General features: G+C 31.6%; 3 long non-coding RNA genes across 4 annotated transcripts; all 3 read right to left on the reverse strand.

Moving 5' to 3' along the window:
• Window positions 1-235: 235 nt before the first annotated feature.
• On the reverse strand, window positions 236-4,196 carry LOC133821259 (uncharacterized). Of its 2 annotated transcripts, XR_009887417.1 has the most exons (5): window positions 4,099-4,196; window positions 3,572-3,753; window positions 1,462-1,654; window positions 1,038-1,123; window positions 236-379 (listed from the first exon to the last, which is right to left on the reverse strand). It is a non-coding gene; the product is annotated as an uncharacterized LOC133821259 (long non-coding RNA). The 2 variants fall into 2 exon arrangements; XR_009887418.1 differs by lacking the exons at window positions 3,572-3,753; window positions 4,099-4,196 and adding an exon at window positions 2,155-2,272.
• A 3,346-nt stretch (window positions 4,197-7,542) lies between these two features.
• LOC133821260 (uncharacterized) lies at window positions 7,543-10,426 on the reverse strand. Its single transcript, XR_009887419.1, has 3 exons — window positions 10,388-10,426; window positions 10,212-10,276; window positions 7,543-7,608 (listed from the first exon to the last, which is right to left on the reverse strand). It is a non-coding gene; the product is annotated as an uncharacterized LOC133821260 (long non-coding RNA).
• Window positions 10,427-18,992: 8,566 nt separating this feature from the next.
• Window positions 18,993-21,435, reverse strand: LOC133821261 (uncharacterized). The gene is made up of 3 exons (XR_009887420.1): window positions 21,316-21,435; window positions 21,129-21,205; window positions 18,993-19,078 (listed from the first exon to the last, which is right to left on the reverse strand). It is a non-coding gene; the product is annotated as an uncharacterized LOC133821261 (long non-coding RNA).
• Window positions 21,436-26,892: the final 5,457 nt, after the last annotated feature.

The raw sequence follows: 26,892 nt of genomic DNA on the forward strand, positions 1-26,892 counted from the left end.
ACGCAATTGAAAAGTAGCACTTATAGTAAGAAAAACATACCTCATCAAATGGAAGAGTACTAGGCTTGTCCAACAATTATTGTTGCAACCTCTGCAGAAGGAAATTCAGCCAAATTAAGGGATAATAATACAAGAGATTGCAACTCTAAAAATGTTTTAACTGAACATCAGCCTCAACATCATAGTCAGATGGTAAGATCTTTAAATGCCTCGAGCTTACCGTTTGATGCAAGAGATTCTGCAGTTTGTCCAACTACCGAATGGTTTCCATTTTCTGAGTTGTTACTTTGGTTGTACACAGAGTTGGGCATGGCAGAGCTGAGTCTGCCCTCAAAGTATGTGGAGTAAGGAGAGTACTTGGCACATTGCTCCTTCCATCCTACAAAAAAAAAAAAAAACATTATGCCTCTTAAATGCCTGTATCATTTGGATCAAATAAGCATCTTCTATCAAGTACTTGGCTTAATAATAACCCTCATCCCAGTCTCTAAATAATAATCCTACTTAACACAATGTAAGGCAACAGCAACAATTTCCCATGTGTACCACCAGGCACCATGTTCACTAGATATATATAGAGTACCTGAGCTATGTTTCAGCAACAGTAAAACAGAACTAGGAAGCCAATTCATTGGAGTACTTGAGCTGCATCAGCATAGCCCTTAATCTTTGCAATTACTTGCAATCCAAGTTGAAGTGCCTTCTCTCCACTCACTAGAACTAATGCAGCTGCACCATCACTATTCATGATAAAAACCAAACCATATTAAGGCAAGTTAAAATCTGAAAGCCTAGTCACACACACATAAAAATAAGAAAAAGGTTGCCCATAGAAAATAAACCAGTTTTGTTGTAGCATAAACTACAATAAGTGTTGCACACCAGTTGCTTAAATGTACAAGAAAGTAAATGAGTATTTAGATAGTACAAGCCTCTAAACAGAAGGCACAGGAAACAATATATCTGATTGCATTACCACACTAAGTTAATAATTTTTTTTCAGCATTGGCGGCGGGGGGAAAGAGAGAGGTGGGAACCTTATGATTGAAGCATTGCCAGCAGTAACAGAGCCCTCGTTCTGCTTGAAACTTGGTCTTAGCTTTCTTAATTTTGCAGCATCAAACTATGAAGAGAGACAAAAACAAATTAAAAGTACTGAAGTAAGTATTGAAAAATCTGACTTAAAATCTACTTTTAACTAGAAAACCTTACTATGACATAAATATTAATAATTATACAAGTTCACAAAATTTAGTATATACCATTTAGTATTAAGATAACCCACATCCATATATTTTTTTTAAAAAAAGGGACCTCAGAAAATCCTAGTACCCTAGAAGCAATCAAGCCAATAAATTGCACTGGTAGAAACTTCTAATTATGGAACAAAACTGCTTTCCAAATCAGCAAGCAAGAAACATTCACAACTAGAGAAGAAATATGGAGCTTTCTCAACATTACCATTGACACAAGTGATGGAGCTTTCTCTGACCAAACAGTTGTCACTATCTGGGACAACCTTCCTTAACACCGTCTCGCCATTGAAGTTCTGCAGAATCTGCCTGAGTCTAGTAGCAGAGACAAATGGTTGAAGGCTGAGTTGTGCATGTCCCATTTTGTCATCTGTCTTCAAGAGGTCTTTATCAAACACTTCCTAAGGGGAGAAAGCACTTTGGTCATATAACATACTAGTCTTAATTATGTCTTCAAAGGAATACATGAGAAGAAGATTAAAAAAATAGGTGAAAACTGAAACTATTGATAAAGGCCAAAAGCCAATAATTGGCTTGAGGAAGGAAAAGGTGAAACATTTGCTACATAAACTCACAAGTTAGAGCTGAAGCTCCCATATTCAGTGAGAAAAGAATATAGGGACAATAAATAAAGGTTTTGGAACTGTGCTATCAATTAGAAAGTTGTAATACTTCAAGTTCAGACTAATGAACGCAAGAAAAATAAGTTTGTACACAATTGACGTCCATCTAAAACATAGTTATGCAAAGACTTGAACAATATGCAACTTCAGAATGGCTAAACAAAATACAATTTCAGGATATAACATAGCAGAGATGAGTGCCAAACTAAATTATATCTTGAAATTGAAACTATGTGGCATATTTGGATAGCTACAAATACAAAATCTTGGGAACTTACCAAATTCAAAACTCCATTAGGTTCTTTGAGGGAGAAAGTCAGTTCTTCATTCCAGTTGGATTGTTCTGGATATATATAGACTAATATATGTATATGTTTATATGGAGAACCTAAAAAAACACTTCTTATTTTATTGGAGGGTGGCCTTTTATGGCATCTGGTGCAATGATAAGTTTAGTTAAAATGATAAGTTTGAGTTTGAAAGCTAGATTTTTTGGCTATTTGAGTCAACAATGTTTGGCTAAGAATTGATCAGTTGCTGAGTTAGTTAGGAGTTTATGATTTGGCTTATATTTTAGTCTCTGTTTTGAGTTTGTTGTAAGTTTGGTGGTGTTTCAAATATGGCAGTTGTAATTTGTTTATGTGTTTTTAATATACTCCTTTTTTCGATAAAAAAAAAGTTGAAAAACTCAAAATGCCCATGGGTGGATAAGATAAAAGCAAAGCAAACCAGACAAATTAGCATAGGGTGGTAGCAGTTAATTCAAGAATGTAAATGGAGAAAAAGTAGCTCTAAAGAAGATTTTGAGACTCAGGCAAATCTTATTTATATATAGAACTTTACAACAGTAGCAATACACAACATAGAAATAGATGGAAGTTGTAACAGTCTAACTGAATACAACTGAAGCTAACAAAACTAACAAACCAGAAACAGAAAACTAATCATGTAATATTACATTGTCTAACAATATATACATATATTGTTATCTTATTGGAAAGTTTCCACTTTTCACCCTTGAATTTATAAAATTATGGCCTCAGAAAACCAGTGGTAACGGCTATTCAATAAAAACAAACAAGCATAAGTGGATTCATTACAAAAAACTAGTATACAATCTGATCCCAACTTAATGCACAAAACCCATTACAAAAATAAATGTTTATGCTCTCTTGTAAACAAAATGATTGGCTGAACCTCAACTCTTTTTCAACTTTACATTGAGTTTTTCATATTAATTTTTCTATTTCAAGTAAATAGGCATGGTGAATCTAATAAATAAAATTTTCTACATAATCCTTCCTTAGTACATAAAAAGTTAGCCTAATAAATAAAAGCTTGAGCAGATACTACTCAGATATTCTATTCACTTCTATTTTATCTAATAAAATAAAAGACACAGTTCAATTCTCTAATAAATGAATGGATACAAGCCAAAATAGCAATCAAATAAAATAATTGTCTTGAAACTTATTGCCAAATTAAACTATTTCATTATTTGATTATTTAAATGTTTGATTTTCCTTGAGTTCATCTTCAAGGGATATGAATATAGGGGGTGTATTACTGCACATAACTGAAAAAAGGAACAACAGCAACAACTCAGGTTGAAGAAAAAATTGACAAGTTCACAAGAAAGAAAAGTGACTAAATGGTCTAAAAATATAAATATAATAATCCAAAAAAAAAACTAACCAGATATGCCAATAACATCCATGTCATCAAAGTCGTTTTGAAGGAAATCAAGAACATTCTGAACTCCTTTTGAAACCATGTTCATCCCCATGGCGTCTCCCGTGCTGCAGGTAAATCTGATATACACATTCTTTCCAGCAATCGCGCACTGAATAGCCTGGAGCCTGGAAAATCTACTAGACCTAGAGACGATGACCAAAACCCAATAAGACAAATGGTTCAAATATAATATTCATTACTATTCGATGAATCTGACATTTGAAAGAAACTTCACGGCTGTATATTGACTAAAGATTCAACCTTTACGTGATTTTGCTATTCTTTCTTTCTTTCTTTCTTTATTTACTTTTAATACTTTTGGATCCTCAGATTCAGTTTCATGCTTTATTACTCAAATTTATATTAAATTAGAGAAAGAAAAAAAAACATGATATCATTCTCCGTGTTAAAATTTCAATCACCAAAACCACAAACAATAGATAAAACTTTACATATATACATATGATATTTATGAAGAATAGACTAACTTGTTAAAGATGATGGAAAGTGTCTCGAAATTTTCAGGGTCCTCCAAGAAGAACTTCAACTCGGAAGCTCTCTTGGCGGAATTAAACCTCACAATCGGTGCTCTAGTCATGCCGTCCCTCAACAACACGCTGGTAGCCTTACCAGACAAATGGATAGCCTTGCAACCTCTATTTGTACTCCCAATCAAACAACCCTCCGTAGTCGCCATCGGCACCAAATACTCGAACCCATCGAGCAACAACGGACCCGCGATCCCCACCGGAATCTGGACGTACCCAACAGGCATTTCGCAGCACTGCCCCAAAATAGATTCGTAATCGAACCCTTCCAATGTTCTTAGACCGAAACCGTCGTTGTTGAACTGGCCGAAGCTAGCTGGTCTCATGCAGGGAAGAAGAAGGCTTGGCCGCACACAGGGAAGAGGACAAGAAGAGCTGGCCTCCGGTGTCGTCGTTCGCCTCTGGTGTCGTGTGAGGGCTTGGGCCCGCGTGGTCGAACAAGATTAATATTAATTTTAACATATAGTTTTTCAAAATAAAACTATATAGTTAAATAATTAATTAGTTCACAATTAATCAATTACCCATAATTATCAAATAATTATTTCCTTGACCTGAAAAATTAATTCCTTTACAACTTAGTCCTTTCTCTTAACAAATCTTTATTTTGACATCCTTACCCTTGACAGTATAGAATAGAGGTGATCTGGGGACCATGGACCTATAATATGAAGCTCCAATAAAGTAGATTATTAATTAAACTCTTTAATATAATAATCTTATTTATTAATTCCATGATTACTCCACTATAAATATGGAATTGCACTCTAAGTATTTATATAATTATATTTACAAAGTTTTCTCTAGTACTCTATTGATATAATCAATATATGTAATTCTGTCCTCCATTATTGGTTCGTTAATTAGAGCTGGTCAAAATTATCGTTTTGACCTTCTAATTACCTCTTGATCCTTAAGTACCATTAATTCACTAGCGAATAATTAATCTATAATCTAAGTATAGATTCGAGCTCAATAACTATTCAGCTCCAGAATCGACCCTTAAGGGAACCAATATTCGTTCCATTAGGAAAGCATGGATTCTAATATTGTAATTCATGTTCCAAGCCATCCATGATATTGAATATCCAAAACAAAAGTCATTAGCCTCATTATTCTAAGAGAGCTTAACGAGTGAATCAAAAGATCCAATAAACATAAACAAGAGTTCATGAATACTCAGGATTTAGATTGATCTACAAATGATCATCTGTTATGACAAGAATTGAATCTTTACGTCAAACGACAAGTTTATAACAATAATTAATTCTCATTGGTCCTATCATATATAATCTCTATTATATACAACACTTTTACTAAGATATCTATCCACACCAATAATCTGAATCTAGATTACTTGCATCTCATATGGTTAGCAAACTGTACTAGTAGCCATTCATTAAAGATTCCTTACTTTAATATGTTACTGACTATTTTATTCACTATATATGATCTTAATTCTCTCGTACTAATACAAAATCATATTCTCATGAATGAATAGGGAATTTTTTTGATATTATTATATAATTAATTCAAACAATAATTATAACATTCAAATATAATAAAATTGTACTTTTATTTAAAACCAATAAAATGTCTTTACATGCTTTTAGGGCATTAATCCTAACAAGAAGAGACGCCAAAAAGAGTATCAATGAACAGAAGGACCATAAACGAAAACACGTCGGTGGTAAAAATCAAGGGGCCGATTAGAAAGGAATGATTACACAAGAAGGCAATGAGAATAAGAAACCCTATGTTGAATATCCCCAATGCCCTACCTGCAAGAAGAAGCACCAAGTAGAGTGCAGATACAAGACCAAGGGTTGCTTTACTGTGGTCAAGAAGGACACATGAAAAAGGTGTAGCATCCTGAAATTTTTCATAGTTAGATAGAAGTAGTAGTAGATAGTAATAGCTTATAGTGTGTTAGTTTTAGCAGATATTGGTTCAAGCCGGGATTTAATTGGATACTCATAGCAATAGTTATGGATTTTATAAGTTTAACATATAGTTTAAAAATATTAATTATAACATAAGGTTTTATTAATATTATTGGACATAGAATATTATTTATTATAACCTAAGGTTTAGATAGAATTTTAAGAGCATGACACTTGTCACAATCCTGTTTATTTCAGGATTTAAGCATTTTAAATGAATAGTTTAATAAGAGAAGAATCTAGAAGCTCTAGAACCTTTCAGAAATTGTTAGGATCGAATTTTGACTCAGTCAGAGTTGTTTAATCAATTCAAATTATCCTAAATTAGTGCAAAAACATGTTTAAAATATCTACTTATGTCGATATATTGCATCTTAGAGGTCGATATATCGCCTACGGAAGATACGGAAAACACGTCGACTTTGCACGAACGAAACCATAAACCTTTGATATGCTGGTAGGGGCGATATATCACCTACCCTAGGCGATATATCGGCTACAGTGGCCTATTTTGAATCCTCATAGAATCCGAGCTTGAAACAACCCTTAACCTCTTAACTTGCCTCTGAACATTTTTGACCGAGTTTTAAAAGGAGATAGGTTCACTCCTTGAACTCTATAAATAGGACCCTTCACTCAGCCATTTTATTCATTCTTCAAGCACAGTTTAGAGCCTCCAAGCTGCTTAGATTATTTTTGAGAGAAACACTAGGGTTTTGGGACAAAAGCTTTATCATCTTAAGCTTTATAAACACTTGGGTAGTGAGATATAGTGTGATTTCGATATTGAGGTGTAGAACGCTTCTAGTTTATCCAAGGTAATACAATTCATAAGTTCTATTCTTTATGATTCCTTAGTTTTCCTTAAGTTTCTTTCACATCCTTACTTCTGTTTATGGTTTTGATGGTTAGGTGTTTAAGTTCTTTAATTTAAGGTTCTTTTTGATAAGTTTCTTCTTTGATGGTTTAGTTTTCTTTTCTTCTCTTTTATTTAGAAACTCACCATTCTTTATGTTTGGTTTTAGAAGTCCCAATCCCACTCTTGTCTCCAATATTCTGGTTTTTGGTAAGGAAAATTAGGTAGTTTAGTATTATGACTTAGTTATATAGATTATGTTTGTATGATCTAACATTTCAGGTACAATAAAGGGGTAAGTGTGTGTAAAGAACTCCCTAGACTAGTACTTAATAAAACATTCACATATCATTGGTCCATAAAGAAAAACCACTTTTATAAAGGTCTTAATGGGGACTTGCTTAAAACAATGCAAGTTGGGCCCATTAGTTTAAAAAGAAAATATGAGTTTTTATGCAAAGTTCAAAAGAAACAAAATTAAATAATTAAGTCCCACTGATAATTTAGAAAGTCTCTTAAAACATAACATAATTAAAATGGCGTCCTAAAGTGATCGTTTATTCCATCCATAGGATACCCCATGCCATACACCCTACGACGATAGAACTCCTCACGTCACCACGCGTGCCACAGAGAAATCCTATTTGCTACCTAGAAGGAAAGTAAGGGGGTGAGCTAAAAGCCCAGTAAGGAAGTACAAACAAAAAGCAAGTAAGGACACAACAAATACAAACACTATCATTCATCTTAAACATCATGACATCATAGCATATCATAACATTATCGTAACATAACATCATAGCATATCATAACATTATCGTAACATATCATCATAGCATATCATAACATTATCGTAGCATAACATCATAGCATATCATAACATTATCGTAACATATCATCATAGCATATCATAACATTATCGTAACATAACATCATAGCATATTCATACAACATTCATGGTGAACATGGCCCGCTAACTTGTCCATGTCACTCTATGAGGTAAACAAGAGTCTCTGGTCCTTGAATAACCTCAGTGCGTCCGCCCTAGGAGTTACGTCTTTATATTCTTTGTAACTCGGGTTGCGTCTTTATATCCTTAGCAACCCATTTGACGTGTCGCACTCATCACGCTAACATCCATTCATAAACATAGGAGTTACGTCTTTATATCCTTAGTAACTCATTTGATGTGTCGCGTTCATCACGCTAACATCCATTCATAAACATATCATATTCATACAAGCCACATATCATCACATTATGGCATTCATAATTCATAACGATTCATTCATACAACAGTCTTACCATTCATAGCATAAAATCATAGAATCTATCTAACTTCCTTACCTCAGGTCCGGGCTAAGAAATTTCATAACCTCTCAACGAGCCTATACCATAACCAAAACAACATTTCTTAGGTTCATAAAATTACTATTTTTCCCCTTTCATACAACTCATGTGTGCATGGGCCATGCACACATAATAAGAGTTACACATAACATGCAATTACGCTTAACTACACATTAAGCCATACAAGAATAATGCTCATTTTACCTATTTTACATGCATGATCTTTCTATAAAAACCACATGGTTGAATAATAGACATAATTTTGGACGTAAAAGTGAATTTGCATGTAACATGCATACGTGGGAACATTGCGTAATTGTGACATTTTAAAAACAATAATTCTACATATCTTACTTTTATCGTTTTAAAATTAATAGACTTATAACATGCTTTATTTTTCTTAAAATTTCTAGGTTGATTAAATTTCTCAAAACATTATTTTATTTTATAAAATAATTTAATTTAGCTTAAAAAAAAGTAAAATATGTGACAATTTCATTTATTATTCTCAAATTACAAAGAAATAACACAAGCTTGGAATTTAATTAAAATACCTATGATTAATATGTTTCTTTAGAAAAATCAAATTTGATATTGGTTAATTGTGTTACATAAAGGATGTGAGAAAAAATATATTTTTAAGTGTGGGAAAATATATTTTATTTAAATTACTTAAGGCTTAGTTTTATATAACATAAACCCATATGTGACAATTAAATAATCATTTTTAACTTTTCAAACCAAACTTTCAGCCACTAATTAATTTCTTTAAAAATCACAAATAAATTGATTCTAAATATTTTTCTCAATCAAAATAAAGAAAAATCATAACTTATAAAATTATGCATTCATACCATATTAAAATACCACTTTTAATATTACCGTAATTTAGGGTATTAATTTTATTTCAAATACTCATCAAATTCATTTTATTGCAACACTTCACATTTTTATACAAAAATTATTGCAACCATTTTTATCTTTAAAAATCACCATATTCAATTTAAAACCTCATATTTTTCTAAAAATACAATAAAAATTCTGTTGGTATTTATTTGAGTAAAATATCATTTTATTGTGACTTAAAATACCCTTTTTAATTTCATAAAATTAACATAACATCATGGACATTACTTATGCAAGCAAATCATTTTTTATTATCAAACTTTTACCCAATTATTTACAAAAAACAGCAAGCTTAATTTCTCATGAAATTCATCTTTTATCTCAAAATTTCACATAAAATCATACATGTCCAAAATCTCATCATGCTCTTATTATTGAATAATTCTAAGAGTATTACTAACACATATTCACATGAAATCTTTTAAAAACCATTTTTCTATTTCATTGAATCTACACATGAAATCCAACAAAACACTAACAATCAGAATAACATACATTAATTCATAAACACCATAGTCACATATGCCTTTATATTAACCTAACATGTTTCTATCATTATTTTCATGCATCTTATAATTTATTCATTCACAATATCACATGCATCCTATCAAAATTTCATGGATCCAAATAGAAAGATTTCCAATTATCATTTTACCCAAATTACATAGGTCCTAAAACATGGATCTAATATATTGAAAATCATAAAACATCAAACAAAATATAAGATGATCCTTAAGTATGCCTAGGCCGAAACCCCATATTTGCATTCATAAATTACCACTAATCATTATACATAGAAAATCAACATCATAACCCTTTTATACATCAAACCATAATACCCGTCATGCAAATGAAACAACTCATTATCAACAAGATATCAAGAACACAAAGTACCCATTTTTCCTACCCAAAACATAAATCCCCTTTTAACCTTAATCCCTCTAATAATCTATTCATCAAAACCAATAATCACAAAATTTAGGGAGGGATTTCAATACCTCTTCTTGATAGAAAATCAAGAATCCAATCCAATCAAGGATCCAATAACCTCCTTGCTCAAACCCTAGGGGTTGTATATTTTGAATAATCAAGATGGAGAAGAAGATGAACAAGGTTAGAGACAACCCAATCAAAGTACTAGATTAATCATAAGGAAAACAACCAAAAACCTTACCCTAGCTTGAACCCTTTTTATTCTTCTTCTTCCTTTCTTCTTCTTCCCTTCTCTCTAGAAATGGCAGCCACCTCACGCCACTCCCTCTCTCTCTATCCTCTCTCTAAGCCACGGCCAAATGGCCTATTTTTCTCCATAACCCCTTTTTAATTCCCATTTAAATCCATTACTAAAATGATGGTAATTTCCCTAATTAACTCATCCAATTAAGCCTAAAATCCTTTATAATAAAGATTGATTTATTTGAATTAAAATGGTGAAATTTTCCCTACCCAATATGTGCTAAAATTCCCCAAAATCATCTCTTAATTGATTGAAAAATATAATGGAAATAAACCATTTCCTTTTCCTACCCAAACCGTTCATCGCTTCCCATTTCCCTTTTTATTTTTTTTCTTTTAATTAATTTAAATAACTCAATTATATCAAATAAAAGGAAATTATAAAATGTGTAGAAAATCCATACATGTGCATCTTATTGCCATATACTTGCAAACACCAAATCACTAGGGTGCATCACTATCTACCATGCACCTTAGTGCATTCAACCAAATCTCACATAATCACATCAATTGTCACACTTATTTAAAATGTAACACTAATAGTAAAATAAACATGTTACACAATTATTCACTTATTAAAATAAATAACCAAACAAACAATTAACAAATTTAAATTCAAAAAGATTATACAAAACAATTCTAACAATAAAATAGAATAACAAAACATCAAATAAAACAAACAACAACTAAATAAAATAAACAACATTTAAATAAAAAAATTCATCACACTTAACATTTAAATAAAATAAATCGCAAAATTTTAATAATCTAAAAAAAAAATTTGGTGCACTACAGTGTGTATGGACCTAAGGTGTCCAATGATGTATGACAGACTATGTTCGATACGCTCGGTTGCCAAAACTTGATGATAGACCTATGTCTGGTGTATGACAGACTTTTGTCCGGGGCTTAATAGCCACCCCTGTATAAACACTTATCTTTTTATTATATCTGAATTGTTATTATAGTTATGATTATGATTTATGACCTATGATTTATGATCTATGATTTATGACTTATGACTAATGACCTATGACTTAGAGTATGATTCATGATTTATGACTTAGATTATGATTTAGAATTATGACTTAAGTTATGATATGATCTAGAGGTTTGTGTAGTATGACTTTTGTGAATATATGTTATGTTTGATTATATGACTAACCCTTGTTTGTATTTTCCTTACTAGGCTTAGAAGCTCACTCCTTATGATGTTATTATTTCAGGCAATTAAGGATAGAAAGGCTAGTGGCGAGTGGAACCTAAGAGCTTCGTGATGTACTCGTGGGGACCATATAGTCGAGGAAGATCAAGCGGGCCTATTTATTTATTTTTATTAAAGAAAGTTTATTTTGAAGTTTTATTTAAATGTTGCCCATTTTTTTTGTTAATGGCAATAATTTTATTTTTATAAAACCATGGATCCATGTATTTATTTTTAAGCTTTTATTAAATAAAAGAGCAATATTTACGATTATGACCCAACGCTATGTTCTCGGTAATCTATGAGAAATTAGGGCGTTGTAAAAAGACTGCCTAAAGTTGAAGGACCCGAAGAAAGACGTCAAGCTTGTGTCAGCCAAAGCTTTTGCTCTTATAAGGTGTCAGGAGGAAACCAATAATACAGTGGTAACAGGGCAGATCACTATCTCTGGTAAACTACGCAATGCTCTATTTGATTTAGGAGATATGAATTCCTTTGTATTTATGAAAATGATGGATAGCTTAGATAAACCTTACGAACTATTTAGCGATAAGTTTGTTACAGAATTACCCTCGGGGGAGGTCATGCTACGTAGTAGAGGAGTGTGTGGATTGGTAGTTAAAGTTGAAGGTAGAGAGTTACTGATAGACTTGATCGAACTAGACCATAAGGATTATGACATAATATTGGGAATGGATTGGATGGAAAAGAACAGAGTGAAAAAATATTGTAAGAATAAGACAGTAAATTTTAAAATAGAAGTCAGAGGGCAGTTAAATTACAAAGGAGACGTTTCTCGAACTCGCATACTCTTAATCTCGATTCTCAAAGCTCAAAAGTTGATAAGTAGCGGATGCCAAGAATTTCTAGCCACACATGGTGGATAAGTCATGAGAGACGCAACTTGAACCAAAGAACGTCCTTATTGTTTGTGAATTCCTTGAGGTGTTTGCAAAAGATCTACCAGGATTACCTCTAAATAGGAAATTGAGATTGAAATAGTTGGCACCAGAGACTGCACCAATCTTGAAGGCTCCCTATCAAATTGCGCTTACCAAATTTAAGGAGTTAAAGATACAGCTACAAGAGTTATTGGACAAGGGTGTCATCTGACCTAGCAATTCGCATTGGGGTGCACCAATACTTTTCGTCAAGAAGAAGTATGGGAACATGAGGATGTGCATCGACTATCGAGAACTAAACAAGGTGACGATAAAAAAAGATACCCTTTGCCTTGCATAGACAATCACTTGGATCAACTACAAGGATCCACAGTATTTTAAAATATAGATTTGCGGTCTGGGTATCACCAACTAAGGGCACAGGAAGAAGGCATTCCAAAGACGGCTTTTAGGACAAGATATGGACACTACAAACTTTTAGTAATGTCATTTGGCTTAACAAACGCACCATCAGCGTTCATGAATCTTATGAACCAAGATTTTAAGGAGTACTTGGATAAGTTTGTGGTAATGTTCATAGACGACATATTGATCTACTAAAAAACAAAAGCCAAGCATGAGGAGCACATGTGACTGACGCTAGAACGACTTAAGAACCACCAATTATATGCCAAATTTAAGAAATATGAATTCTAGTTAGAAAAGGTGGCCTTTCTAGGTGACAATGTGTCTAAGAATGGTGTAGAAGTAGACCCGACTAAGATAGAAGCAGTTAAGGATTGGCCCAAGCCCAAGAGCGCCACTAAGGTGAGGAGTATTCTGGGCCTAGTAGGGTATTACAGATGATTTGTTGAAGGGTTATCTAAAATAGCTACATCCTTAACAAATTTAATAAGGAAACATTGGAAATTCACATGGACGTAAAATGTGAAGAAAGCTTATAGACTTTAAAAGACAAGCTCATAATAGTACCACTTCTATGCCTCCTGAATGATAAGGACAAGTTTGGAATATATTGTGACGCATCAAAACAAGGACTAAGATGCGTGTTGATGAAAAATGGAAGAGTGGTTGCCTATGCCTCAAGACAGCTAAAAGAATATGAGCAAAGATATCCAACACATGACTTAAAACTGGCAGCTGTGGTTTTTGCACTAAAGATTTGGAGACATTACCTGTACAAAGAGAGGTGTGAAATATATACGGACCACAAGAGCTTAAAATACTTCTTTATGCATAAACAACTCAATATGAGGCAAAGAAGGTGGCTGGAGCTAGTGAAAGACTATGATTGTGAGATATTATATCACTCGAGAAAAACCAACGTAGTGGCAGATGCACTTAGTAGACGGAGTTACAGAAATGTGTCGGTACTTAGGAGAATAACACAACCCCTACAACAAGATATTACGAAGTCATGGAATTGAGCTAATAACGAGATGACTAGCTGACCTCACTGTAATGACCCGACTATTCTTAGACTTTGGACCATTAAACCTACTAGACATAACCACTACTTTGAAGAGAACATACGTGAGAAAATTCATAACTTTATTGAAAACTTAAAAATAATAGTTGTAATACATAAATGAGCTCATTGTTTTAAAATAATATCTTTAAATGAAACTGTTTACAAAGCTATATGCAGAAAAATAAATAAAAAAGTAATTTAAAGAGACTAACAAAAAATAACGTCGTCCTCGAATCGACACGCAGCCCATCCACTCCATTCACCTCAACACACACACCAAGCTTCCAAGAATCCTTCTGCCTTTGTATCTATTTTTCCTGCATCACACTAAAAAGAAAAAGGAATGAGCCTAATGCCCATCAAGAAAAATCTACCAACATATATATAACATCAAACGTAAACATAAGATCATAACAAAACATACACTATAAAACATATATCTCAACTATAACCCTTGTACATGGTGACTATTGGGGTTTGCTAGCTAATCAAATATAAACCTAAATACAATGAGGTTTACTAACTAAGCAACTATAAGCCCCAAGAACATAAAAGTGTTGGAGTTTGCTATTTAAGCAACTATAAGCCACAAAACATATATACTATAACATATCATAACATAACATATTATAGCATAATCATAACATACAAGCATATAAAAACTATCCTACTTTCCTTACCAACACCGGAATAATTGAGAACAAATGCGGGACTTGGAACACTTCTAAAACCAGCAATAAAAATGGTGAGTTTTTCTAAAGAGTAAGGAAAAATTGTGGAAACTAAACCTTCAAAGCAAAACTTACCAAGGAAGATCTTTAAATTTCAATAGCTTAGTAAAAAACAAGTATCAAAAGATAGGATCTGAATAAAAGGACTAAAGAAAACTAAAGAGTTTTAAAGAATTCAACTTAAAGAATAAGAGTACCTTAGTTGACCTTATGGATTGGTCTAACTCCAATACCGAAATACACTAAACCTCACTTCCCAAATATTTTATAAAGCTTAAGAATGGGAAAGCTTTTTCCCAACCCAAGTGTTTATCACTCTATGGTAGTACTAGCACCTTGGAATCTGATCACAGCTAAAGAGTGAGTGGAAGGGCAAGGTACTTGGTCCTATTTATAGAGTTCTAGGAATAAATGTCTTCTTTTTGGCTTTGAATAAAAATAATGAATAAAATTGAAAATAATTGAATATTCGTCAATCAGAGGCTGAAGACTCGGTGAAATCGTTCAGAGGTAGGTCTAAGGAGTCAAAGCTTGTTTTAAAAAATTAAAAATAAATAAAAAATAATATAGGGCGATATATCGCCCCTATGTGGCGGTATATCCACTACAAGAAAAAATGCTTTTAACAAAACCAAAAATGTGTTATCAAAACATACCATAACACTTTTTGACGTGTTAAGACTGACTATGTTATCGTAGGTTAGGGTACGTTACATAACACTTTATCATTGTTATACAGATGTGTTATTATACTGTCAACGATAACACACTTTCTGTGTTATTTTAATAAATAGATAAGTGTTTAATTATATTATTTATAGTCATTTATATAACACATTTCAATACTTATAAATTTGTGTTATACTACAATTTAGTATAACACATTTTTTGTGTTATATAATGAAGTTTGCATAACAAAATTCTTTACTTATAAAAAGTGTTATTGTAATAGATATTATAACACATTTTTTGTATTATTTTAATATTTAGATAAGTTTAAATTATCATTATATATTCATTTATATAACACTAATATATTGTATTATATTTTTATTTTTTTATTTATATAATTAAAATTAGCTTTCTAATATATACTAGCATCATCAAATGAACTTGATTTTCAAATAACAAAAAGTAAAAACATTCAACACTGTATTAACAATCCACAAATTAGTTTAAAACATTCAACACTGTCATCAACAACAAAATGTTCTTTAAGTATTCAAGTAGTCTTAAATATTCAACATATTGAAAAGTTACTACTTTCAGCACAAAATATTCTACAGCTGCCCAACACAAAGCCTTCAAAATTAAGTATGATTAAGTATTTATGGAGGATATTTATCTTATGGGAATTAGAAGCTTATGATTAAATTAGTATATAGTATTCTTTAAGAAAATAAAAATTTATAAAATATGTACGCATGTTATTTGATGATAGATGTATACATGTGACATTAATTGAAGTCTCAATTATTAAAATATACTAGGTTTGGCCGAAATCCTCTATAGCTTAAGTTATTTATAATTTTTCATAAATAAATAAATAGGTGGAAAAGCTTACATAGAAGAACCAAGTCTTACTTGATTGAAGATCAAGCTAGTTGGCATCGAAAGCTTGAAATAGGCAATGATGGACTAGTTTTGAACATATGGAACTATGTGTCAATCTAAGCTTGCTAAGGGGAGACTAAAATACTAGGTTGTGAGATTCAAATAATATATACAAAAAATAGGTGATAGTTGAAGCTTGTTTGAGCATTTTAAATTTTTAAAACACCTAGGTGTAGGCGTGAGAGACTTTGTGGAGAGAATAGTGGGGAGTTTGACTACAAGTTGATGCATTTGAGTATGTGTGGCATCAAGTGAGTATGTGTGGAGAGGAATAAGGAAGAAGGTTTGGGTTTAGAGCCTATAAATAGAGTCATTCACGTCTTCATTCTTCACACAAAAAGAAAGCTTCAAGTGCTCTCATTTTAAAAAATTACTCTCTCCCAAAGTTTCTTCTTTTGCTCATTATTATTTCCTTATAGCCAAAATCACTATAGCATTAGTAGTGATAACATTTTGCTTCCTCTATTTTCTTACAAAGCTTCAAAATACCATTGCCACTATAATTTCCCTACATAGCCGAAACACATCAAGCCACCCAACCTTTGATATAGCCGAAATACCATAAGTTTGTCAAGATCAAACTCTATTTGTGTAGAGGATAGACGTTGTTGTGAAGGCTCAGTATTTTTGGAAGTCTTGATATTTTGTTCTAGGGTGAAGGCATGACTTTTATAAGGTTTAGATTTTGAAAATTTGGTTATTATTATAGACTTTAATATTAATCTTTAATGTTATGTATAAGATTTGGGCGAGATCCATTAGCACTTTCGAACAATCTCTTTTTCTTCTCTTTCTCCACCCTCAAGGTAAGGAAAATTAGATAGATGCAGATTATGATATTAAGTGAATGTATGAGTGTAACATTTCAAGTACAATAAGATAAGTGTTGCTGAACCTAAGTGATGTCCGGAGCTTGAATGCCAACTCTTTTATAAGCAATTTATCTTCTCTTGCCTGATTTGTTATTAGATATTATAATTATGACCTATATGAATATGACCAATAATGTATGATTATGACTTGGAATATTTATGGTTTTATATGAAATAGTTATCTTTATTAGAATAGTGTTACTATGGAATTATATAGACTTATGATGTTATGAATTGTTTATGTATGCATTTTTCTTACTGGGCTTAGATGCTCACTCCTTATAGTATCCTTGTGCAGATCAAGGTAATTAAATGATAGAATGGTCAGTGGCGAGTTAGACCTAATTAGTTGTTGATGTATTCGGCTGCTTGAAAAAATTTGGGGTTTATGATTTTGATTTCTTTATTAGCATTTTATTTATTTAAATTAAATGTTGCTGTATTCATTTTTTTTTAAAGAAAATCTCTTTATTGCAAAAATTGGAATCCATTTATTTTTTGTTATTTTTCAATAAAAGAGCAACATTTATATTTTATGTTTCAATGCTGATTCTTGGTATTATGATTAAGAAAAGTTAGGGTGTTACATTAATATAAATTTGTATAAACATTGCACAGACTTAGTAGTCAGAATACGCTGATAGACACATGTTCTTTAACTTTGGGAATGAGAATGAGAACTGCAGAATTTATGATAGCTAAATCTACCTTTCCATCCAGGCAATCCATCCCTGTTTTTTGAAACAATGGCCTACTATGTCTAGTCACTACAAGAAAAAATGTTTTTAATAACACCAAAAATGTGTTATCAAAACATACCATAATACTTTTTGATGTGTTAAGACCGACTATGTTATCGTAGGTCAAGGTACTTTACATAACACTTTATCATGTTATACAGATGTGTTATTATACTGTCAACGATAACACACTTTCTTTGTTATTTTAATAAATAGATAAGTGTTTAATTATATTATTTATAGTCGATTATATAACACATTTCAACACTTATAAATTTGTGTTATACTACACTTTAGTATAACACATTTTTTGTGTTATATAATGAAGTTTACATAACATAATTCTTTACTTATAAAAAGTGTTATTGTAATAGATATTATAACACATTTTTCATATTATTTTAATATTTAGATAAGTTTAAATTCTCATTATATATTCATTTATATAACACTAATTTATTCTATTATATTTTTATTTTTTATTTATATAATTAAAATTAGCTTTCTAATATATACTAGCATCATCAAATGAACTTGATTTTCAAATAACAAAAAGTAAAAAGCATTCAACATTGTATTAACAATCCACAAATTAGTTTAAAACATTCAACACTGTCATCAACAACAAAATGTTCTTTAAGTATTCAAGTAGTCTTAAATATTCAACATATTGAAAAGTTACTACTTTCAGCACAAAATATTGAAGAGTTTAAATTTTTACATAATAACACGTCAAAATTTGAGTAGTTGCACACTCCTACAGTACTATTTGATAGGAAAAAAACATGCAATTGAAGTTGCTTCATTGTACCAGCCATAATGATCTGATCTTCACTTCCAATTCTAGCAAAACCAACACACTCTGTGTCTTCATTGCAGACTGCAATGCAACATAATACAACAACATTCAATGTTAATTGATAAACTAAGTCTGATTTAGTTCTTTGAAATTCAAAGTTAAGACATGAGTGAGTTATAGAGTAATAGTAGTAGTTATCATTACCAGATTCTACTTTTACTTGCACAACTTCCAGGAGCTGCTCAATGGCAGTCTTTATTGTCATGTACCTAGGTGGTTCATACTGCTTCTTCCCTCTAAAATTAAACAAGAAATACAGAGAAAAAATCAGAACCTGCATGCATTAATTTAAAGAGCATTAATTTAAAGATCCAATCCTAGGAAGCCATAAACAGAGAAAAACTCTGAACCTGCATGCATAGGAAGATCATGAAATTTCTAGAAAGTACGAAGCATAAATGTAGAAAGACAAATCTGACGTACTGACCTGTTCAAAAAATAAAAGTGTTACTCAATTATCAACACATAAAAAGCATAGAACAACAAGATTCAATTGCTACTGCAAAAGTAGAAAACATAGAAACAAATGACCAAAACTCCAGACAAGAGAACTGCTTGTACCATTAAACACCATTCTACATATAAAGAGCAGGTTAATTGCTAAGGCAATTGCTGATACGCAATTGCTGAACCAGCTGTAACATACACAGCACAAAGTTCGTACACACAAAGAAGAGCAACAGCTAAAAGTAAAAGAACAGCAACAACTCTTGTAGAAGTAAAATTCAGTGAAATGTGAGTGAAACTTTCTTAAGTCAGGTGGCGAGACATAAAAATAATATAATTCATCAAAAGCTTCATCACAATAATGTAATAGAGCTTTAACAGGGCCAATTAACCATTTAATATAATTTCCACCTGAATGGACCCACTATAGTTTCTTATTGTTACTAAAATCACTCCCATAAAAAAATAATATAGATCAAGAAAAACAAAAAGAACAAAGAACATAGAGAGAAACTAATTTCTGAGGAAAAATAAAACAAAGAAGGTCATTAAATACAAGAATTGAAACTTATCACATTTGAGAGTAAAGGAAACCAGACCTATGCAACTCAGTAGAAAAAGAAAGGGAAAGGACAATTCATACTAACTAATTTATCACCCTATATTCCATAAGAAGAACCAATATGAAGAAACAATTCATACAGTTTGTACTAACTTCTATCCCCATTTATTTCTTCTCTAAAGACCTAGCAAGGTTAATTCCTTTCTGTAAAGTTCAATACAAACATAGCATTGATGTGTAAATAGCTTTGGCAAAATTCTCTCTGTGACAGGTAACCAACAGGGCATCAAGTATGGCATCCAAATTAACAAGTAGAATGTGAATATGGTTGTTAGAGGTCCTTTATACAGCCCATGCTATTCCTATTATTCTCCCAAAGTTTCTCTTTCTTTCTAAGTTGGAAGTGGGAGATGTGTTTAGAGTTAGGTTATGGGAAGTTTAATGGAGGGGCTTTTCTCTTTTTAAAATCTCTTTCCCTGGTATTTTCTTATCTTGGGGTGATAATATTTCTAAACTTTCTATGTAACACTACTGAGTTTTGCTTTTGCTGGTATTTTCTTATCTTGGGGTGATAATATTACTTTTGCTTTTGCTGTCAAAGACCATGAGTATCACATAAACAATCAAGTAAAGTGAACAGCAAACTAAACTAAACCAAAGACAGCAATAAGAAAGTTATATATGCAACTAGCTACACAGAGAACAGAGGACAAAAGTTACAATAAGAAAATGGAGATAAAAAGGCTAATGAAAGCAAAAGACAGATTCAAGCCCAAAATTCAAGCCTTATCATATTAAACCATTCACAACCCCTTAATGAAAGTTTACAGTCCCTAAACACAGATTAAAACTAACTTGTGAAGATGAAGGAAATAACAAGAATGCATATTCTTCATCTTGATTATGTATTATACAGGTAGGGCAGGGCAGGGCATACACGTATATAATTTATATATCTTACACCTCTATTGCTACATAAATGGCTACTAACGGTAATGGATAGAGGTAGAGGTACATTATTAGAGTGGGCAGAAGGGATCATACATCATCTTGATCATCTATACACACCCCATAAAAAAACCTGATTAAAAAAAAGCTATAATAATAACTCAATTTACTCATATGTCTCACTGAAGCATTCCATCAAACAATTATTATGCACAGGTTAAGCAAAGCTTAGTTTTATATAATAAAACCTATTTAAGCAGTCAAACAAAACAAAACTTACAGATAAATTGACTCAAACATCAATTAACATAAATACAATCTATACATACAAGTTTAGCCTACATCACTGCGTTCTTTGACCGAACTTCGGTGGAGCTCCACCTTTCTGGGGCAAGACATTCACAACCTGCAAAAGAGAAGTTCAAAGTTAACAAAATTACTAGTGGTATCAATTTGCATTTTTGCCAAACTTTACAGTATTATTCACTAATCAACTGAAGTCAAATAAGGACAGACCTTCAAGTCACTGAATGTATTAGTAGCAGAGAAGTTCACAGAAATCGAGAAAAATACAGATGAGTCTGTTGGGGGAACAACAAACTCCATTGATCCACTTCAAACAATTCATCATACAAGATAACTATCACTTAAATTGAAGTCAAATAAATTATTAAGTTTCAAAAGGAAAACAGCAGTAAGAATTTCAGACCTTCGGTTCAAGTTGTCAATAAATAGAATGGACCACTCCAACATAGAATTCCTTGGGTCGAACCTGCAACCAATAAAAAAACCAAATTGATACGGAACTCAAATAAAATATAGTGCAACTCATAAACAATGCAAATGGATACTGACCTTGAACAGCATAAATCTAGTAAAGTTCAGCAAAAATGCCAGTCATGTTTTGATAAATATCCTAAAATTTCATTGACAATGTATGATACCTCAATATGTGCTACTGACACGTCATTGAGAAAAAAGAGGACCCTAGAACATGGTTTGTTATTTTGTGTAAATAACAGTAATACTAATGCAATGGTTTTTTTATGATGCTATATAAAATGCTGATGGAAACTCAAACTAAAAAAAAGAAGAGCAAAACATATAATAGAACAAAAACAATAACCATAAAACAAAGACAATCAGATAAATAACCAAGAAACCAAACCCCAAAAAAGAACCCTTGGATCCAATATTGTGGTTCAGCTACCACAATTCCACACACAACAAATGTAAAAATTACATTAGTAAAAAAAACTGAAAATTATGCAGAACATAAAAGGAGAAATCAAGGGTTAGCTACATAACATAAAGTTAAAGTACAATGCAATATAGTAGTTGTGGCAACCATGAGCAATTGTTATATGTTATTTAATATACGTCAAAGATAAATAGATAAACAAGAAAATATATATAAATATAACCCATTAATTTTTGGAGTTGATATAACATATATTTTCAAAGCTATTTTTGAAAGAAATGTGAATCTGGGTCACTAATGCAAAACAATAATACAACTAACAACCAAATAAAATGAACAAGAAAGAAACATGACTCAATCCAAACAAACCATGATATCATATATGGCATGGGGAAGAATATACATAACCCTATAAAAGACACTACAACCAATTCAACAAACCCAAATTTGAGACTAAGTGGCATGGCAAAGAAGATGCAAAAAGGTCATGTAAAATCCGGCTGTAGAACCAGTGAAGTTCTCTTATTTTCTGAAATTAGTACTCAATATAAGGCAAGCATCTATAATCAAATATTAAAACCAAACACAATAAATGAGGAAAAATATGGTCTAATATATGACAAGCACTTTCAACTTGCAAGCATCTTAAATCTAGGCTCCCTTGGCAATATATAAGAATAAAAATATAATAGAAACATTAGGCCAAATGTGGAGTAGAAAAAACAAGAAAAGATAAATAATTGAAGTAAATCAGCAAAAGATATAGAATGGTGAAGTGAGAAAGCAAATATAAATTACAGAAGTCAATACAAAAACAATATTATATGGCTTAATATAAAAAGGAACAACAGTTCCAATTGGCCACCGACTTTATTAGTTAAAGAAAAGTAAAAAATTAATTGTCCTTAAAGAAAACTATGGTCTACAATACTCACTGTTCTACCAAGAATAAATGCAGCTGTAGCACCAATTGTTGCACCAATAGAATCAGCAACGAATCCCAAAGGCAACCCAAATAGATAACCTCCACCAAGCTGTAAGAGAAAATAAATAGCACAAATAAAGTATTGATAAAAAAAAATACTAATAGATACACTTTCACACTTAAACCAAATAAGTTGACTAGACAGACTTTATTCATTCAGAGTTCTATTTTTTTTGGAGGGGGGAGGATCACTGAACAGACAATTACATACTTTATTAAACAGACTATAAAGGTCCAAAATAATGTCATTGTTTTAGCTCTGCAATAAGAATTAGTGACTTTAACTTACTGTAAATATTGACTTGTTCTACTTGCCCCACCTTTGCCCTCAACTCTCTGACATGGGAATATTATTTTCTCAATAGATCCCCTTTTAGTAATACAACCAAAATTGTATAAAATTTAGCTAATCTAATTTTCAAATAATAGAATTGAAGACACTATATAATGACAATTATTAGGCACTAGACAAGAAAACGTGAAATGGGGTAAGAGGTTATCTTAAATACCTTTGATCTTACTTGGCATTTAATACATAATTAGCTATTATATCTTATGAGGCACAATCTGTATTAGATATATTATATACTTCTCTGCAATATAATCCATTACATACTAAGTAATAATAACGCAAACATCCCCTCCCAATCAATATCATCAATATCAGATTTCACATCAAAAAATTCAATAAAATGTATCAGCCATTCAATATTGTTGCTATTAGTCTCACATACCATCAATCCAAGTTCTGAAGTAGTGTTAGAAACATGCTCACCAAACTTAGTGTTTGTTGCAGCTACACAAATTTTGACTTTGATAAGATGTTCTTAAAGCCGAAAAGAAAAAGAAAAGCAATGTCAATCAACTTATAAGATAATGACAACATTAAATATATATACATAATATCCATATGTATACTATATTGCTACTATCGTCAAATGACAATAAATATAACAAAAACACAACTAAATGATTCAAATACAACAAGATAAGAGAACCGCATGCATTGTAGTGATTCTTCCTCATTTAGAACTAATTTCTGCACTAAAGAATTCAATTTATTTGATGAAGACCAGAGAAAGAACAGTCTTTACAGCACAAAAGCTACAAAAATTCAAGATCAGAAAAGTATTTGATTAAATTGCAATGCAATAAATCAAATTTGTTAATAATACCTCCAACTTAACTCTTTTATTTAGGAAAGAGAGTTGAGCAAAGCATCCATATATAGGACCTAGAATCTTAATCAACAAGAATGTGCAGATTTTTTTTATAATCAAAGACCAAAACAGAGTGTAAGTGGCACCAAGCAGACGAGATAACATATATACACAGAGAGCACTAGCACAATTTTGACTAATTATATATAAATGTTTCTTGCACTATACACAAAACCATGTGCTAAAGTTCCTAAGCCTAACGAGTATACACCAAAAATGAGTATTTGTTGACTTGGAATAATTACCAGCCAAACTAAAAGCAAACACAAAGAAGAAGAAAAAAATGGTTGAAATACTCCTAAAGAGATGAGATAACAACAAGCTAATAACAAGATATAATACAAATTCTTTACGAAATAAAAACCATAAATGTATATAATTTGACAATCAAAATTATTTCAAAATATAATCTAAACAACAAGCTAATAACAAGATATAATTTGAGTTTCATGTGCTTCTACAAGGTTCCAACAACTATGCATTCCTTCCTCTCTTCTAATTCAGTACGTACTTGAAAACTCAACAGGAGAACAAGATTTATGAAAGCCATAGCTCGAACAGAGAGCTAAACATCAACAGAACTAAACAGCAAAAACCTACAAAGTAGTAATAAAAATAAGCCTCTTTATCAGCCTCTTTATGTGTATATGTACCTCTTGTAAGTCTCAAGTTTCCTAGTCCAAGAAAGAAGGAAATAAAAAAGCCTCAAATCTTACAGGAACTGTGAAAAATCTTCCAGGCCTTAATCTTATGCTCCATTTCAATGCTTTAAATTCTGGATTGTGACGATTTGAAATCCGTTCATTTCTGAATATTCGACCAATCTCATAAACTTTTTCAAACCCTCCAATCTCATTTCTGAATATTCGACCAATTTTATTGCAAAAGATTAAAAATAATATGGAGAGAAAAGTAAATGACGATAGTCGATTATTTTTTTATAATGGGAACCAAAAAACATGCATGCAAGTGAAAAAGTTTGGTAGAACAAATCAAAAAGAAAAAAACAAAAATAAATTAGATGGATATGCAAATATGCATTGATCTTCAAGGACAAGATTATAAATGTCGACACTGAGAGTACTGAGTAGAAAACTACGCACTGTGCACATCTCTTTCTCTCGATAAATATATACATTTAGACATATATATATTGTAAGAAATGAGAACTTTAATAAACTAATGAATGGGAATAGTTATATAAACCAATATAAAAAAAAAGTAAAATCTATAAAGAGGAGAAATTTGGTGTAGGCTAGAGACGGATAAGAATTTGTCTGTATGTGTTCTCTTGTACAGATATAAAGAAGAGCTCAAGAATTATCATTAAAAGACAAATGAATTTCTTATAAATACTGTCAGCCTTGAGAAATCTACATTGGAAATGGCAAATGTTTTATAAAATCTTTACACAGAAAAAACTTGCTTAGCAAAACAACACTGCCATGGAAGTGATAAAATCTGACATATACACACAAACTAATGAATAAAAATTAGAAAGCAGCTTCGGGAAAATGACCAAGTTAAACTGGAGAAATTACACCTTGGAAATACCAGAGGGCGGTTGAAGAGATTATGCATGTTAGTATAGCACTCGAAAGAAAATGAATATACTTTAAATCCTCACCAGCATCCTCTTCAAGTGGAGCTCTGTTGCTATCCTCAAATAAAGATCCCTTCCTAGCGATTTATGGTAGGTAACAAATGGTCTTGCTTCTCCACCACCAGCTGCTCCCTAGTTGATTAAGTCAATTAAAAACCAACCTTCAAATAGAAACAATACTAATGTGTGTAAATTAAGGCACCAAAAAATTGTCATATACAGAAAAAGTAAAAACTATTCCTGGAAATGAATACATTTAATCAAAATTTATAAAATATGAAGCAAAAGAATTCCCAGCTAAGTATTTCAACAGTTCAACCTCCAGTCATCTTTACAATAAATTAGACATGATCTTTTTTAAAAATTCTAGAATAGGGTATTCTATAAGTTGTATCTTGGCCAAAACAAAAGCTAAGCAATTGAACAAGCATCACCAGAAGTAACGGTAATCTTACATAAGAACTCAGCCAAACTATAAAGTCAAATTCCATTATAGAAATGCTAAATCTTGATATGAACCATATGACCATAAAACAGTTAGAAAATCCACAAACCTATAGAACTAGAGTTTCAACTTCGAGAAATCCAAAAGATTCCATTGTCTTGCGTAACTCTGATACAATCTAATCCACCAAAAAGAAAAAATAGCAAAACATCTTTAATGTATAAACAGCAAGATGCCTCAACCACTCTATCTAGGGAATAATATTGAATTTATATATGTATACTTCAAAATGCCCAAACTAGAAACAACTTGGTATACCATCCTTCTTTTGCTCAAGTTTTCAACAACTCCATAATTGCTAAATACATTCAACCACCGTAAGCACTCTAATATTTAGAGCAAATTTGTTCAAAAGAAAGATAAAATATCCATAACTTGCATAAATAAATTATCTCCTTAAGTGTTAATGCTGTTAAGGAACTTAATATAGAAATTATAACCCTGTAACATTTTTTTTATAAAAAAAATAAAATCCAATGAACCGTGCTTCAACTCAGGAAAGGTCATTTAATGCTATTTTTATCTATTCAAATACTTCATCAGAAGCCAAGTACACTTGAAGCAATCATGTAAGATAGT

Source organism: Humulus lupulus, chromosome 3, assembly GCF_963169125.1.
Source record: "Humulus lupulus chromosome 3, drHumLupu1.1, whole genome shotgun sequence".
Classification (NCBI taxonomy): domain Eukaryota; kingdom Viridiplantae; phylum Streptophyta; class Magnoliopsida; order Rosales; family Cannabaceae; genus Humulus; species Humulus lupulus.